The sequence below is a fragment of the Phodopus roborovskii genome, unplaced genomic scaffold (genome assembly GCF_943737965.1).
Source record: "Phodopus roborovskii unplaced genomic scaffold, PHOROB, whole genome shotgun sequence".
In the NCBI taxonomy this organism is placed as follows: Eukaryota; Metazoa; Chordata; class Mammalia; order Rodentia; family Cricetidae; genus Phodopus; species Phodopus roborovskii.
The window spans coordinates 12864677-12881224 of NW_026125281.1; positions in this window are offsets into that span (position 1 = coordinate 12864677).

Sequence of the window (16548 nt, forward strand, 5' to 3'; positions counted from 1 at the left end):
GGCACAGCCAACTCCTAGCGCATTTCTGGTGGTGGGTGCGAATGAAAGGCCGAAGGAGACCTGGGGGCTGCGGGAGGGGAAGGGTTAAAATGCTGAGGCCACCCTCTCCCAGAATCTAGTGCTCTTTCTTCCAACCTCCTCCCGCCTGCCTGCCCCCCTTGTGTACTGTAAAACAATCCTTTTGTTTCCTCTTTAAGACATTAGCCTCAGGGGCCATTATAGGAAAGAAAGGTAGCAGAGCTCTTTTTATCTGCAAGAATCCATTAAGCGTGGCCTGTGTGCAGCAGGATGCTCCTTCACTGACAGCATCTCAAGGCGGTCCTTTGGGGGACCCCCTCCCCAGAGACGACTCATAGGCACCTGTTCCCCCAGTCCCTGGGCAACTGGGATGGGGGTGGGGAGCACCAGAACTAGGGTTAGCGTAGTAGGGCGTGGAGTCCAGCCACCGCCAGGGGTGGTCTCCCAGTGTTCTATCTTCCCGCCCTTGGCGCACCCAGGTAGCAGGGCAACTTTCCAATGCTAAAAAAGAAATGGCCCTCCCTTCGGTTTGCTCTGCTTCCACTACAGTCCGAGCGCTCTTTACCCCACCCATCCAAACCTCGGATGTGCAGCTGAGCCTGCTCGCGACCAGACCGTGAACGTTCATGGAGGCCACGCGTGAGTGAGTCCCGAGACATCCGACCCACTCTCCCCCGCAGACATCCCTTCTGCTGGTGATACTGCAAGGCAGCATCTAGCCATGGGGGTGGGGAGACAAAAAGGAGGGCTTTTTACCTCTCATTGGAAGCCGCAGTGTAAAATGTCTCTCTTGGAAGTGCTAGGACGCGCGCACCTAACAACCATCAATCATTTGTCTCTGCCCAAGTACCACTCGCCCCAAATGTCTACTCAACCAGTAAACTGGCTTGGCTTACCAAGAGGCCCAGTCAAAATAACAAAAGCCACCAACAGGCTTAAGGAGTGTGAACCAGGAGGGTGGGTTGGGAGGGTGGGGGTGTTCTGATCCAGGGTCATATTTTCACGAAAATTGGGGAACCCACAATCCCTTTGTGACTGCCAAGGATTCGAACCTTCAAGGCAGTACAGGGGAGAGGGAGAGCTACAAAACCAAACTCTATTTACATTCTCTGTTGAATCTGGGCAAGGACAAAATATTAGGCCAGTGTCACCTGGATGCAGTCTCAGTGGAACGGTCGCCTCTGAATCTTCTGCTCTTTCGCTGCCGTGAATAAAAATATTTTCTGCACTTCCCATATGGTACCCACTAGCTTCCACAGACTGAGTGGCCACTACCCTGCTGGGCTCCTTGCAAAAAGAGAGGGAGGAGGATGGGGGGTGGGTAGCAATGCTGTTTAAGGGACAATGTCACTTTCCTCTTCATCAAGATTCTTTGTCAATTGCTGGGGAAATAATTGACCCCAAGCTACTTCAGTCACAACCAATAGAAAAATGGAATGGTGATGTGTCCAGCTGTTAGGGGGAAGGCAGGCAAGCAGGCTGGGGAACAAAGATAGCAAGCAAACAGCTGACGTGGAAAACAGGGAGAAAGCTTTGAGTGGGAATTCTTGGGAAGCATGAATTTCACTTAAAAATAAAATAAAACCTAGAGTTCTGTTCCTTTGTTCTAATCCCAAGGTTGCGGTTCTGGATAGTTTATAAGAAGACTTCCAACCCGGGGGCCTGTAATACAGCTGCCCAACTTCAGGTGTCTGACCCTCCCCTTAACCTATGTAAAGGTGCTTCCTTCCAACACCCTTCACTCCGTCTGCAGATTCAGGGGCCCAATGGAATGATTTGGGATTTCAGTGATATTGTTGGGGGGGGTGGGTATTTCAAGTAAATAGCAAGAGAGAAAAGAGAGAAAACCAACATTTGTCTTTCCTTGGAGAGCTGATGGTTAAGAGTGATTTGTTTTTGAAGCACATCTCACATTTCTGACCATAAGATGTACCAGTTTTCAGGCTGATCCTGATCCAGGTTGGACCGACCAGGCATAGGTCAGTAAGGACCTATGGTGTATAGAACCAGATCAAACAGCACTTCTGCTGGACCTCAGACATGAGCTCTGGGCCTGCACTGTGTGATCTCCAACCCAGAAGAGATGTAGGAGGAAGAGGGAACAGAGAAGCTTGGACCCTACTTCTTGTTCTTCGTTAGTGTACAGCTGAGCTAGCTCACCGGAGAAACAGATATTGCAAGCACCACAGTGATGAACCGTGGTTCCTGACTTCATGCTTAGCACCGAAACACAAAGATTAATATCTGAGTGACACCTGTCATTTACTAGAAGAACCTGAAACAGACCTGCAAACAGTATATTTCAACCTTCCTTCACAGTTACAAGGAGTACTGGATATGTACGTGAGGTACCTAAAAACAAGAATGCCTGGTCACAAGTACTTGATATCACTGCAGAAATTCCCCAATACGGCGATACATTTTTATTTAACTGGTTAAAAAAAAAAACGTTTGTTAATCATCTAAGATCATCCGAAGTAAATGGCTATGCAGAATGCTGTGCACACCCTCAATCCACATGTGAAACACTTACCCCAAAGTGACAGTATTAGCAGGTGGAGCTCTGGGAGGTGATGGCATCATGAGCCTTTCTGAGTGGGATTTAAATCAGTGTAAAGAAGCCTACAAAAGGTCACTCAACCTTTTCACCACACATGATGAGGTTAGAAGTTTCCATTTAGGACAGACACCAACATTGCCTTTCTTGATCTTGGACCCCCTAGGTTCCAGAACTGGGGCCCCCAGACACTGGCTTTCTGTCATTGCAGGGTGAACAGACTAAACAGTAAATGTATTTCCAAACTGCTCCTTCCTCTCACAAGCTCTTCCCCATACGTTCTCTGAGGTTCCGTTATATCAAGACACAATCATTGGTAGATGATACCTCCAACCAGCTGAGTGACCTTCTGTCAAAGAATGCGATCCCTCTAGCTGCCACAGTGTCCAGAGCTGAATGACCTTTTCATGGGAGATGTCATTCTGTACATATGTTTCTCTTATTGGTTAATGAATAAAGCCCTGTTGACCTATAGGAAAGCAAGATAGGTGGGACTAGGAGACAAGGAGGATTCTGGGAGATGTAGTAGAGAGGAGTCAAGATGTAGGACGTGAGAGAAGAGGTCAGGATCCTCTCTCTGGTAAGATAAGACCCCTGAATCGGACACTGTGTCTGCAGACTGAGTGAAGAGTGTTGGAAGGAAGCACCGTTACATAGATTAAGGGGAGGGTCAGGGACCTGAATTAAGTGGAAACACTTAGATTAATAGAAATGGGTTAATACTTAAGACCGAGCTAGCCAATAAGAAACACTAGTAACAGGCCAACAGCTTTATAACTAATACAGCATCTCTATGTGTTATTTGGGTCCGACATGGCTGTGGGATCAGGCTGGCGGGGAAAGTGCTCGTAACAACCTCTCTTAGGAAGCCTGAGAAATTTTCACATGTAGCTCCTTTGAAAGGAGCTAAGTCTGGACTAGCTTTGTTCTAGCTCTGCCGTCTAGAACATTCATTCTAGAATGGGGGTACTTACTGAATCCTGACATGTGCTGATTGTGCCAGTTAAGCTCCATCATCCCCCCACTCCCTCAACTCCCCACCCCCCACCCCCCCACACTCTGCCTCAGCACTTCAAGTTTACTTAACAGTTCAAAGATGGAGCAGTTAATCTGCCTAATGATAGCCATGGATTTGCACAAAGCAAACTCTGTAGGGTCATTCCCAAGACCTGGGTAAAATCTATGCCCATGGCACCTCATAAGGAAAACGATCTTTTATGAGAATGAAGCCTAAGGCTTGGTTTCATTAGCTCTACATTAAGTCTAAAGTATCAAATGTTCCAGCTCTCACCTGGAACACATTTGCAATTTGGTAGATAGGGTTCTCACTGAATGAATACTATTCTGTCACAAAAGGCACTCTAGATGCAAAGAAAGAAATTAGAGTATGGTGCCAATCATTATTCTAGACTATGAAAATCAGATGTTTTTAAAGTGTATACCTTTCATTCATTCACTTTTTAAATTGTGTGTCAAAATAGGAAAAGCCTAGGAAAAAGTTAAATAAATAATATAAATAAAAATTTTTATGTATCTTTTATAGATATCAGGATCATGGCTCAATGACTTTTGCTTTATTTACTTATTTATTATTTTGGGGTTTGGTTTTCTGAGGCAGAGTTTCTCTGGGTAACAGCCCTAGCTGTCTTGGAACTCACTCTGTGGACCAGGCTGGCCTTGAACTCACAGAGCTCTGTCTGCCTCTGTCTCCCGAGTGCTGGGATGAAAGGTGTGTACCACTATGTCCGGCTTATTTATTTACTTGTTGAGGCAGGGTCTCACAATGTAGTTCTGGCTAAACTCACAGAGATCGTCCTGCATCTGCTTTCTGGGCACTAGGATTAAAGGCATGCACCACCACAGCTGGCCCAAATGACTTTTGCTCAACCCAGTTCCCCAAACTGTTACTGCGTGGTTATGATCACTTCTTAATGCTAGAAAGAATAAGTTCTGTCCATAAACATTTGTTTGTGTTCTAGCGCTGGGCTCCCTACACAAAACAGTGACTTAACAAGTGTGTTCCCTGAATGCCGAGAAGCAGTAACCAGAACAAACAGAAAGGAAAAGTAAAGGACAAGAGCAGTCTCTATTGTTCCCTTCTACATGCCACGGTGGCATCTCATTTAACTCTGTCTCCTGGAAAATGAGAATGTCATCACTGATTTTGCAGCCTAGAAATCGAAGCTCCAAAAGAACAGTATAGGTAACACATCAAAGAAGTTATTGATGGTGTGAGTTTTTCACTTGGGCTCTCTTCCTATGTCCAGAAAGACAAACTGACATTCCATATGCTACATAACTAAGCAAATATCAACATTCTCTGCAGTCACACCAAAAGCTCAGCACATTAAAAGCTGCTAAAACACACCCCTTACACGGAATCAACACATACACACACACACACACACACACACACACACACAGAGTGTTATCACTGCTTGGACCACACTAGCCACATCTTTTCAAGAATTTGAACAATGAGAAGGCTACACTGTGGCAAAGCCTGCCAAGCAATCTCTTTGGCTCAGATTTTCATTAGGTCAGTTAAGGGATAGAACAAGGAGTCGGTAGAGGATAGGGGCTCCATGGATCTGCACTGGATGTTCTACGAAGCAGGGGGCAGGGAGTGTCTGCTTTGCTCGACAAAGTTCGGAAGAGCTGCCCCTGCTCAGGGCTTTCCCAATGAGCCATGCTCTTTGAAGCCCACTTCGCTGGAGCCACACCTTATTTCAACTGAGCTAGCTTGAGTAAATTTCTTTCCTTACAACCAAAGATCCAGGGCTCCAGCATAAGTAAATGCAGTGTAAGAGAAGCATGTTCTCAAGTCTGTGCGTGGCTTTGCCCTTGATAACCAGTGCTCCCAAACTTATTTCCACCTGGCTGTCCCCTCAACACGCAGAGATGCAAAGCTTCCCTTCCCCTACATGCTCCCTGCCCCCTTGTTTCCAGCCTCAGTGAACTCAGTGAATAACCCTCCAATCACTTACTGTTAGAAACCTAGAACTACCCTGACTTTTTTCTTCTTCTTCACTTTCTTATTCAACCATCTCCACCCACGCACCCCACCCCTTCACCTTCCTTCTATTCTGTTCTAGTCTGGGCTTCGTAGCCTTCCATCTAGCTCATGGTACCTCTCTCTGATTCCCTTGCCCCTGTCTTGTTCTTCTCTAACAATCAGAAGGGCCCTCTAACACTGGACTTGTTTGAGTATGCACACACACTCACACGCACAGACACACACGCATGCATGCAGCAGCAGCAGCATTTAAAACCCTACAGTGGCTTTCCTTTGCCTTTTAAGGTAAAATCAAAACTCATATAGATGGCTCTGAGGGCTCTGCTCATTGTAGCCTCTCTAGTCCTGTCTCTCAGCATCCTGCCTATAATCTGCTGAAGCTGGACCTCTTTCAGTTCCTCAAAACTGTCATGCTTCTATGCCCAAAGGACTTGTGTATGCCCACTGCCCTCTTCCTGTGAACTCTTCCTCCTCCTCCATGTCACAGCTTCGATTCTGTCCTCCACAAACCTTAAGCAGCCCTAATATACATTCCTGGGACCTATATATGACCACACAGGCCACCAGCAGACCTTCACCATAATTACTTAGTTGTATTCACCATCTCTCTTTCTTGGGGACAAACTGCTGGCAGGAAGTACATTGCTCAGTGATACTCTAGTGCTAAAGTATATTGCCTGCTTAGGAATCTCTGAAGGAATGAATAGATCGGTGTGCCATAGCTTTGCCCTCATGCTCAGGACTACAGAAACATTGCAACGAACCACCTCTTCTAACATGCCCATTGCAGCTTACGTTCTTTACAAATACAGAATGAGGCTGTCAGGATTGGTAGCATGTGCCCACACCTGCTGAAGAAGCATCTTGCCAGCTTTGCATTAGTCAATAAGATCTGGAAGTTCTGCAACGGAGAAAGCTCCTAACCAACTTCGGAGGGAATTGCTGCTACCCGGCAAAGGGCCAGAGGCCCTGAAATGAATAGGATGTGGGCAGTCCAGTCAATATAAGGTTACCATTGGGACGCTTTCCTAAGGCCAAAAATCAGGGTATGTCTGCTATACCCCACTAAACAAGAGGCAAGAATAAAGTCGTGGCTCTTCTCTCCATTTTAACATCCTTTAGTTTCCGTCTCTTGTCCACATTCTAATCAAAGATGAGAGTAGAGCATCCTTCTCCCAAGTTTAGAAGGAGAAGCACTGGGAAAGGGAGAAGAGGGGTGAGTTTCCTCCAGGAACTTAGGTGACTCATGGGAAATAACCATATGTACCAGCTCCCTGGATGCCGGAACAGAGGAAAAGAGCAGGGATGGTGACATCAAGATGACCCAAGCTCCATGGAGGTTAGACGAAACAGATTTGGGAGTAGAAGGCCATGTCAAGTTCTGTGATACAAGGAGAGTGGACTAAACCACAGAACAGCAGGGCATACTCCTAGGCTGAAGGGGATGCAGCTGACAGACACAACCTTCTCTAAATAGTGAACAGCAGGGAGACAGGTGTGGAGGTCGGTTCCCTCCACAACGAAGTAACTCACCGTTCTTCCCATCATCCCCAGCTCCACAAGACATACACTTCTGTAGTGAGATGTCCACCCTGGCCGTACCTGTTGCACTGACCATGTCCATTGGGATGTAGAGACTGGTGCGGGCTTGACCTGGGGGGACTAGGTCTGGGGTCTGGGGCCCCAGCTCACTCTCTTACTTCCTGGTCCGCGGAGCATCAGGGGGCATCCTTGGAACCGGAACCTGTGGCGGTCATCTGTTTCTGGTGTAAGTGATTTCTCCCCGAATTACCATCCATCAGCCTATCATTTGACAGATTTTTACTTACCACACATTACACACACGTGTATGTTTTCCCTCCCTAATTGGAACTCTGTGTTTTGGCTCTACGAAATTTCCTGCTTTCAGTAAACATGGGTGTAAAGCACAATGGAAAACCTAGTGTGAGGCCTTCACTTTTCTACTGGCTTCAGATGGAGAGGGCCAGGCTGGGTGTTGGCTGCAGCAGGGATAGTAACGGCAGAGGCCCCAAAGGCATCCCGATTACAGCTCCAGCAAGCGTAGAGGAGCTAGAAAATGATGAAGGCCATCTTCTCCTCCACCCTGCAACCCAGGCCTTCCTCCACCCTCTGCAGCTCAAGCACGCCCCGACTCTCTACTTGGGCCATCTTTCTCCACATGGCACATCTGTCTTTCAGTCTCAGCTCAGAATCAGCCCCTCAACAAAGAGCTGTATCTGCCAAACACATATCTTTATCCAAAAGTTGTTTTAAATAGAGTTGTAATGGTATGGGGGGGGGGATCACGCAAAGTGGGTACCTCTGGTTGGACTCTGCCAAGGCATGGACACTAAGCAAACACGCCACACACAGAAGAATTAGTGCCAGAGGTTTATTGGGGGAGGGGGGAGTAAGCGTGAAAGGCCATGTTGGAGTGGTCTGGACGTGAGAGAGTCAGGCAGACAGACAGACAGACAGACAGGGAAGAAACAAGAGGAAGAAGAGAGGCAAGCGAGGGGGCTGTGCCTGGCGGACACGTTTAAGTGGTACACATGTCACATGGCTGATGGTGGGAAGGGCACCTGGCGACAGGTGATGAGGTAACTTGACAGCCTTGGTGGCAGAAGCAGGCGGCGGCTGCACATGAAACTAGCAGGGGAACCCTGAGCTGGGCTCAATGACAGAACATTTGATTTGCATGTGTAGTTCTCGAAATTGGAGCTCTGCTACCAAAAAGGATAAATTTAAAAGTTCTTTCTTACCTCTGCTTAAGTAGAATGTGTTGCCAGGAGAGCGTGGCTTTGGCGCATCTTAGTCCCTCCCTAATCTGGGTACCAGAGGAAGCACTTGGCTTCTGTTGAGACTGCTCAAAGGGGGTCAGATTGAATTCAGTGACGTTACAGTGTCGACCCACAAACAAGTAGCCAAATATCTAACATGCTCTAAATTGGCTGTTAAAATTTAATCACAAATAATTATTTTGCCCAGCTTTCAAATAGTGTCCGAGCCCTGTGTGCCCCACCCCACCCCACCCCGCCCTGCTGGTACCTTGGTACCTTTCCTTTCACCAGCTTGTGCATTTGGGGCATTGAAAGTGATTCCTGGTGGTTAAAGGAAACCCAGGGCTTTAAAAAGACAGTCGTCACTGAAAAGCATTTTAAGCACACAGTCAAAAGAAAATCTCCAAAGGAGATAAAGGGTGTCAGGAGTGGGGTGCCTCCTTTCTATGAACAGCTCTGAAGGTGGGGCCTGCCTAGCTGTCCCACTCAGCAGGGAAGCCGGTGGTGGCCTCCCTTAACCCTTCCAGGCTCCCACCTCAGCAAGATGCTGCCGCAGATCAGAGCGAGCGGACTAGAAGGAAACAGCAAAGGAAGGAGGGGGAAAAGATGGTTCCAGTGCGGCTTTCCCACCCCCATCCTTTCTTCTCCCAAAGAGCCCTCTGTTCAGGGAAATTAAAGGACTCTGATGGCAGATCACAAATTCAGGGTAGAAAAGCTCCACTATGCAGCAGAGGGTTTTTTTTTTTTTTTTTTTTTTTTTTTTTTTTTTGTGGGTACTCAGACACTGGACACTTTTTTTTTTTTTCTTTTCTTTTCTTTTTTTTTTTTTTTTTTTGTTCCTGAACTTTTAGAGACCATTTTATATAGAAGGCTGTTTGTTCCTGGACAAACACCAGCAAAGAAGCCTTGAAGAGAGAGTGTGTGTGTGTGTGTGTGTGTGTGTGTGTGTGTGTGTGTGTGTCTGTGGGGGGGGGTTGTTTTGCATTAGAGAGACAGAGGGAGAGAGAGAGCTGTTTCAGATAAAAGAGCTCAGACTGATTTGTTTACTATTGCTGGCAGTTCTTATTTACAAGTTCCTGTGGCCCTGTGGTAAAAAGAAGTGCTTTTTTAAGAAGTTAAAAAAGCCACATAACCCTCCATACTGAGGTCTCTTCTTCCCCTTCCTGCCTCCCTCGTCCCCACTTTCATTTTACAAATGGCCAAGTCAAAGCAAGCCCGGAGCTCCTTTCTTCCCCTCACAGGCTCTCTTTCAGCGTCCCTTCAAAAAGCAAAGCGCTATCCTTAAGCTTGGAGAGTGGCCCTCTCATCTGTCAGAGAAATTCTTCTTCCCACCCCCAGAGACACTCCCTTTCAGCAAACCAACTCCTGGCCCCGTAGAACCTGCAGGCAGATTTCAGTTTGCTGGCCCTTGCAATGTCGTTTTTCCCTGTATGCACGGGCCACTTCGACAATCAACCTGGCGAGACCTTGAATGATGCCCTTTCAAAAGTGAGCGTGAGGGCAGAAAAAGAATGGGGGAAGGCTGTCACAGACCGGGTCCCTATGTGACTAAGCACAGCTGCCTATAACCACAGAGTCTGTGGCTTAACCCGACTTGGTCACTTGTAAGCCACCAAATGGCGCAGCCATCTGTAGGAGTTGCTGGTTTCGGGGGCAGACAGCTCTGCGCAGGCCTGACCCTCCACCAGTGGAGGGCTGCCCTGGGTCTGCAGCAACCAAGATGGAGCCTGCCGGTTCAAGCCTGTTGATAGCCACACCCTTCCTGGCTTCTGCATCAGAACAGATAGAGCCAGTACCAACTGGTTCTGTTCTTCAGCTCTGGATCCAAACACAAAAGGACATGGACAAAGCTCAGACAGACCATGTTTTTCTGGTTTGTTTTGGTTTGGTTTGGTGTTTGGTTTTTTGAGACAGGGTAGCCCTGGCTGTCCTGGTACTCAGTCTGTAGACCAGGCTGGCTTTGAACTCACAGAGACCACCTGCCCCTGCTTCCCTAATGCTGGGATTAAAGGCGAATACCAGCTCAGAATATGTTTGTCAGAGGAGGGGGAAAAAAGAAAACAGAGGAAAGGTAACAAGAAAGAAAAGTTTCCCAGTTTAGGACCCTTCATCACCCAAGGTCTCCTGAAGTAGGCTAAGTTGGTGGCACCTGAAGTCAGCTGCACATGGGCAAAGCAGGAACCTCCAAGGGATCAATGGTGAGCAGTATAAGAAGCCATTGACCCCTCCCTGCCACCCAAGTTAGGGGTTTGTGTGTGGGGGGCAGTGTTGCTTCAGGCCTGCTAAAGAAAAGTCGTATTTATGAAAAAGGAAGATAAAGATGACTGGCAGTGGTACTGGGGAGTGTCTTGTTTGGGATTTTGTTTTGTTCTGAACAGGGAAAGTTAGTACACTATAACTGTGTCCCCCTCACCCCATCCTTGCATCCCTCCATTACAGTCCCCACTTTCCTCTTATCACATTAATTCAATACAGTAACTGCTCTGTCTTGGAGGGGGAACGTCTTCTCCAAAAGGACACACAGAGCAACAAACGGGAAGGAAACAGACAAAGCTTGTGAAATCCCATCCCCTGTTGGTAGAACGACATCATAAATTATGGATCCCTCGAGCCGCCTCCGGCCTGTCACTGCTTGGTTTGTCTCCATGGACGTGCCGGGCGCGGGCGACACCGTTGTCCTGGAGCCTCAGATGCCCCTCCTCCCCCGGCCTTCCTTGGCGCCCCGCGGGGCAGCCCGGCCTGGGGCCGCGGGGACAGCGCGGCGCTCAGCCCCGAGGGACGCACCAGCTGCAGAGACGACGCCCCCCCAGCCGGCCGAGCACAGGCTCGCCTTTGTTCCCGGGGACTCCCGCAGGGACACCCGGAGCTGGCCTGGGCGCTCAGGTCCCAGCGGGGCCAGGCCGAGTGGAGGACGCCAGGGCGCCCAGGGCGGGCGGGCGGGCAGGGAGGGTGAAGGCTGCTCCTGCCGTGGCGGCCTTCCTGGGCGGCGTGGTGGGGACCCTGGGGGCAGCCTGCGACATCTGTGCGAAAGAGGGAGAGAGAGTGTGCTTGGGGTGGGGACTAGTGGGGGGGGGCGTCACACTCAGGACGCCCATCTGGCCCGGCTTTGCTCCGGTGCCAGAAGCCAAGATGCAGAAGTCAAGGTTAAACGGTGCGGCGGGGCTGCGGCCCCCTTTGCCCAGCCCGACTCCCTGCAGGAGCCCCGCGCCGGCCCCGCCGGCCCACCTTGCCCTTTGTCTTTGCTAGAGCAGATGTGCCGTGACCCCTGCTAGCATCCGTGCTGTCAGGATTAAAAGAGCCTCCACCCTGTTTAGCAACTGCAACTCTGGTCCCCCGACTCACACCAGCCCACCTCTTGGGGTTTTTTTGTTTGTTTGTTTTTGCTTTTGAGTTTTGGCAATAAGTCAAAACCAGTCATCATAAGATGCACAAACCCCTCGGTTCACATTTAAGTTTGTGTGCCAAGTTGGCTGCTGTTACACCCTTTTAGCGGCGTAACCATCACCACAGACACAATGAATAGTGAGATTAAAGTTTAAAAAAAAAATCATCCTGCAGATGTCTGCTGAAGGCTGTCCCACGGAGGAGCGTGAAAGGTCTTTGTGTGCATGTATGAGTGTGCTTGTAAAGCCAACGGCCTCACATTTGTTCTTCGGTCATCAGTTTTAAACAAGCTTCAAAAAAAAAAAAAAATTAGTGATGCAAGTTATCAAACTCAAACCTAAGCAACCTCCTTGGCAAAGCTCTAGTTGTGGAAATGGATGGGAGAAATGGGGGAGTTAGAAGTTCTCGTGAGGCAGAGAAAGGAGAACTCCAGATCACGCCGAACTATGTGTGACTCAGGGCCCCGGAGAAATTGCGGGTAGAGGAAACGTGGGGTGGGTGGGGGTGGGGGGCGGCTTCCTGGATTTCTGTTGCAGGAAGAAACCGCCGGTGAGAGGGAGGGCAGATAGGGGAAGGGTGAAGAAAGGGGCTGCGAAGAAAGGAGAGCTAGACCAGGGACTCGACCAACAGGGCCTCCGGGAGAGGCGAGGCGAGGAGGGAGGGCGGGCAGAAAGCTGGGCTTTCTTTGTTTTGTTTGTGTGGGCAGGGCTAGGCCATGAATACGCCTACGTCTGCACTCTGAGGTCAGCTGCCCAGCGAGGTAACAGCTGGCACCTGTGTGTGCAATGCAGCGTGCATTAACAGCGTCATTACTTAGCATTAGAGCACTACAAAGATAATTAGGGAAGCAGAGGACAGAAGGAATTGAAACCGCAGTCCCCTTGGCTTCTCAAACGCCCAGGTTACAAGTGTAATTTCAAGGATTTAGAGAGCCACTTTGCACAGAGCAGCCGGTCTGTGACTTCAAGAGAACTCCAAGGAGACCCTGCACCGGAGGCCAGTGCTGGTAGACGGGTGGGGGAGGCTCCTTTCCAGGCCTCATCTTTGCACAAACGTTAAACTAAGGTCACAGGTAATAGGTCAAAGATCTTCGTACTATTTTCTAATATCCAAATTAATTCTACCTGGAGCACCAGGAATTCACATTTTTTTTAAATTGAATTTGGTGTCTGATAATTGCCTTAGCAGGCAGCAATTGCTAAGTTTGTATGTATGGGACTCGGTGGCGGGATCTTTTGCTCAGTCATTATAGTAGTCTTCCTGGGTCATGTGATAGGTTAGAGCCCAGGCTCCAGGCAGCTGGGAAAGTTCACTTAGGATTTCTTTGCATTGGCATCAATTTTTTTTTTTTTTTTTTAATTTGATTGTTTTTCTTTTGCAGCACTAGAGGTGAACCCAGGGTGGGGCCTACTAAGCCCCTGAGCCCCATCCCCAGCCTTACTCCAAGCTTTTTATTAGTCTAGCAATGACTTGAGCTTATTCTGCCTGGTGCCTGGAGGTTGAGGAAATGTCACCAAGAGCTAAATACTAACAGGATAGCAAAGGGGAGTGAGTAGGAAGACAACGAGATTTAACAGTAGGAAATTCTTTAGATTTGAGTATTACCTAAGTCACTGAGTTCACTTTCCTGATCTACTTTTTTCCCTTCTGACACCGCAGTAACTGAAGCCAGAGGCGACATTTAACTCCTGGGGTACACGTTGCATTTATATAATGCAGCCTGGTTATAACGTTCTTGTTCGTTGTTATTAACAAAAATTACTAACACGACGGGGCAAGTGTGTATGTGTTCTGTATCTTAGGAAATGTTAAGCATTCATCATCTCCTTCAGTCGTTACAATGAAAGCCAGGGAACCCTTGTCAAAAGTCAAGAGGTGAAGGCTTGCCAACTGAGGTCTTCTGGAGGCTTCTCAGACTACTCAGCAGCTCCCACTACTTCCCTTGGTTAGACACCTGTGTATTGTGCTCCTTCAGTCCACATCTCCAAGCCTGTGTTACCTGTGCAGCCCCGTTCATCCTTCAAAGACAGCTGGACCTCAGGGTCTTGGCACATTCCCCTTCCTTCACCCGTAATACCAGCCCCCACCCTTTATTTTAAAGGTCTCTACTTCTTTAAACCCTGTTCTTTTCCTTCAAAGTGGGTCCCATTCTGTCAACTCACTTTATCTTTGTTTGCAGACCTGTTGGCTTTACCTGCTACACTGTGACAGCAGGGAGGTCAGGTGCATCTTCAGTGTTACTCCCAGGAATCCTCAATACCTGACATCCTGGGGACATGCAATAATGCTTGTTGAATTAATAAGTAGATGCTCTCAGATACTGCTATTGTCCTTTCTTTGTAACTGAGGAAACAAAGGCTCAGGTTATTCAAATGGGCCTAGAGTGAGGTCATAACCATCTTACATTTCTACCATGGGCTGAAACAAACACATGATCCCGAAGAAATATTCAAATCTGGATTAGTGCAGAAAGCTGGGGACTTGGCTTAGTGATAGAACACTTGCCTAGGCAGCACAGGGACCTGGTTTTATCCCCAGCATTTAAAGGAGAAGGAGGAAGGGGAGGAGGAGAAGAAAATGATACTGATGATGATGTATTCAGTAGAGAATGAACACGTTCTGTGAACAATTTTGCTTTAAGTCAAGATGGTATCTCTAGATCCACCACACTCACACAGCAGCTCACACAGCTACTCCAGTCACGCGGGTGCTAGTGACAAGTTCTTGCGTCCGAAGATGCTACATTTTTTTTCCCGATAGTCCAGACTGTCTTCCCTTTGAAAGTATTTCTTAGCATTTGATCATTTAAACTGTTAAGACTTTTCTTCTGGGAATATAGCTCAGTGGTAGAACACTTACTTAGCAAGTGCAAGATCAAGGGTTCATTGGGAAACAAAACAAAACAAATATCAGTTCTTCTCAAACAGTGCGGACAGGAGGCATGCACCCAATCTTTCTGCCATCACCTTCAGAACCAGGCAGAGAATGCTTCCTCAAAGAGCAGGAGCCGTGCACAGCAACAGATGTAGGCTGCTGCTTGCTTCCCTCAGAGAAGTCTCTGAGTCGCTTGTAAACAGGTTCACAGAGGAGCTTGGGAGCCCTGCTTCCCCAGATGCTTTGCAGATGGCTTTTTGGTAGCAAGGGACTTGTCACTGGGCCTTATCTTGGTGCAGCTTTCGGCACTGGGCTAAGCCTGTAGGTCCTCATAGGGGAAACACAGGAGGGTTTCCAGTAAGGGCCTGGAGGCTGCAGAAGTAGCTTTCCCTGCAGAGAACTAAAGCCTCTCATTTCCTTCCGGCAGGAACCAGAGGAAAATACAGGAATTGATTCACACAGAATAAAAACCACCAACCCCAGGAGGGAGGGGCTTTCCTGAAACATATGAGCCTCTCTGGTTTCACTTGACGCTATGTATGGTTTATTCTTCACGAACCACAGGAGGCTGACAATGGTCATTTCCTGGCCCTCCAAAGGTGGTTTTCCAGTGAGGACAGCATTCTGACTAATCAGTGTTGCTCAGGCTACACCCAGACACAAAGCTGACTTGTGCTTGGGCAGGGGTGGGGGGTAGGAGTAGGAGGTGGGGTGCAGGATGGGGGTGGGGGGTGTGAAAAGGTGTCCTCAGAGCAGCTTCCAGTGGGTCTTGGTATCAGATCATCTCTGCCTGTTGTGAGAATTTAGGTTGCAAAGCATCCTCACACAGCCAGTCTGGACAAGCATTCTGGGGTTAGGTATGAAGGAGACAGATTCTTAGGTGTCCTCAGTGACCTGAGAAGTTGGCAATGTACACACCTGATGAGGACACACTCAGGAGAGTGTGTTGTTTCAGTTCTCAGTTGGCTAAGGGCATGCATCTGTGTTGGGGGAGGTCTCCAATCTTGAGACCTCCCAGCATATCTCTGCTGCTCTTGGAGGCTGAAAGTTCTGTGGAATTTCAGTTTGCTTTGCTGTATAAGATACGCCCATCATTTCTTCTTCTCTTCCTGATTGTTAATGTCCATTCTTGGGGCTGGAGAGTTGGCTTAGCAGTCAAGAGCACCCCCACAGTAACTCACAAGCATCCATTTCCAGTTTTAGGGAATTCAGCACCCTCTTCTGATCTCCTCAGATGCCAGACACATGCCTACAGATGCGCAAACAAAACACTCATACACATGAAAATAAGTATATCTAAAATGTTTTAACTGTCCATTCTTAGAGACACTAGCACCAGCAGAGATCACTGATACCTCGAAGAGCATCTCCCTGCACCCTGGGAAGTGCTAGTGTGCATCATAACCATCTATCCAGAAAAAGGTGGAGTTTCAGGAATTGTCAATAGGTAGATGGTTTACAGAAGTTGAAGGACCCCAGGTTTGTATGTTGGTAAGGGGACATTCTCAGGAAGGAAATCCCCTGTCACCGAGTGGGCTCTGGTTGACAGCGTGGGTAAACATAAAGGCAGGAAGTTAGCATGGGAACACTGGGAAAGAGAGTTTGACCCTAAAATTGCTACCCTCTCTCTAATATTGCTGGGGGAGAGGAAAAGAAGACAGACCTACCTTGGGCAGAAATTGTTCAATGCTCTGGGATTTGTCTCCTCACAGGTAAGATGGATGCAGGCAATTCCTGAAGGCAGACATCAGTAGCCATCAGCATTATATACACACATTGTCATTGGTCTGGCATATTTTACACTAAGAATGAACGAACTAGACTCCTAGTTCCCCAGTCAATGTCTTGTGGTTTGGGTTAAGCAAGAGCCAGTCTTAAGCCAAATACCTCCAGGCACCCTAACAAATCATTTCTTGCGT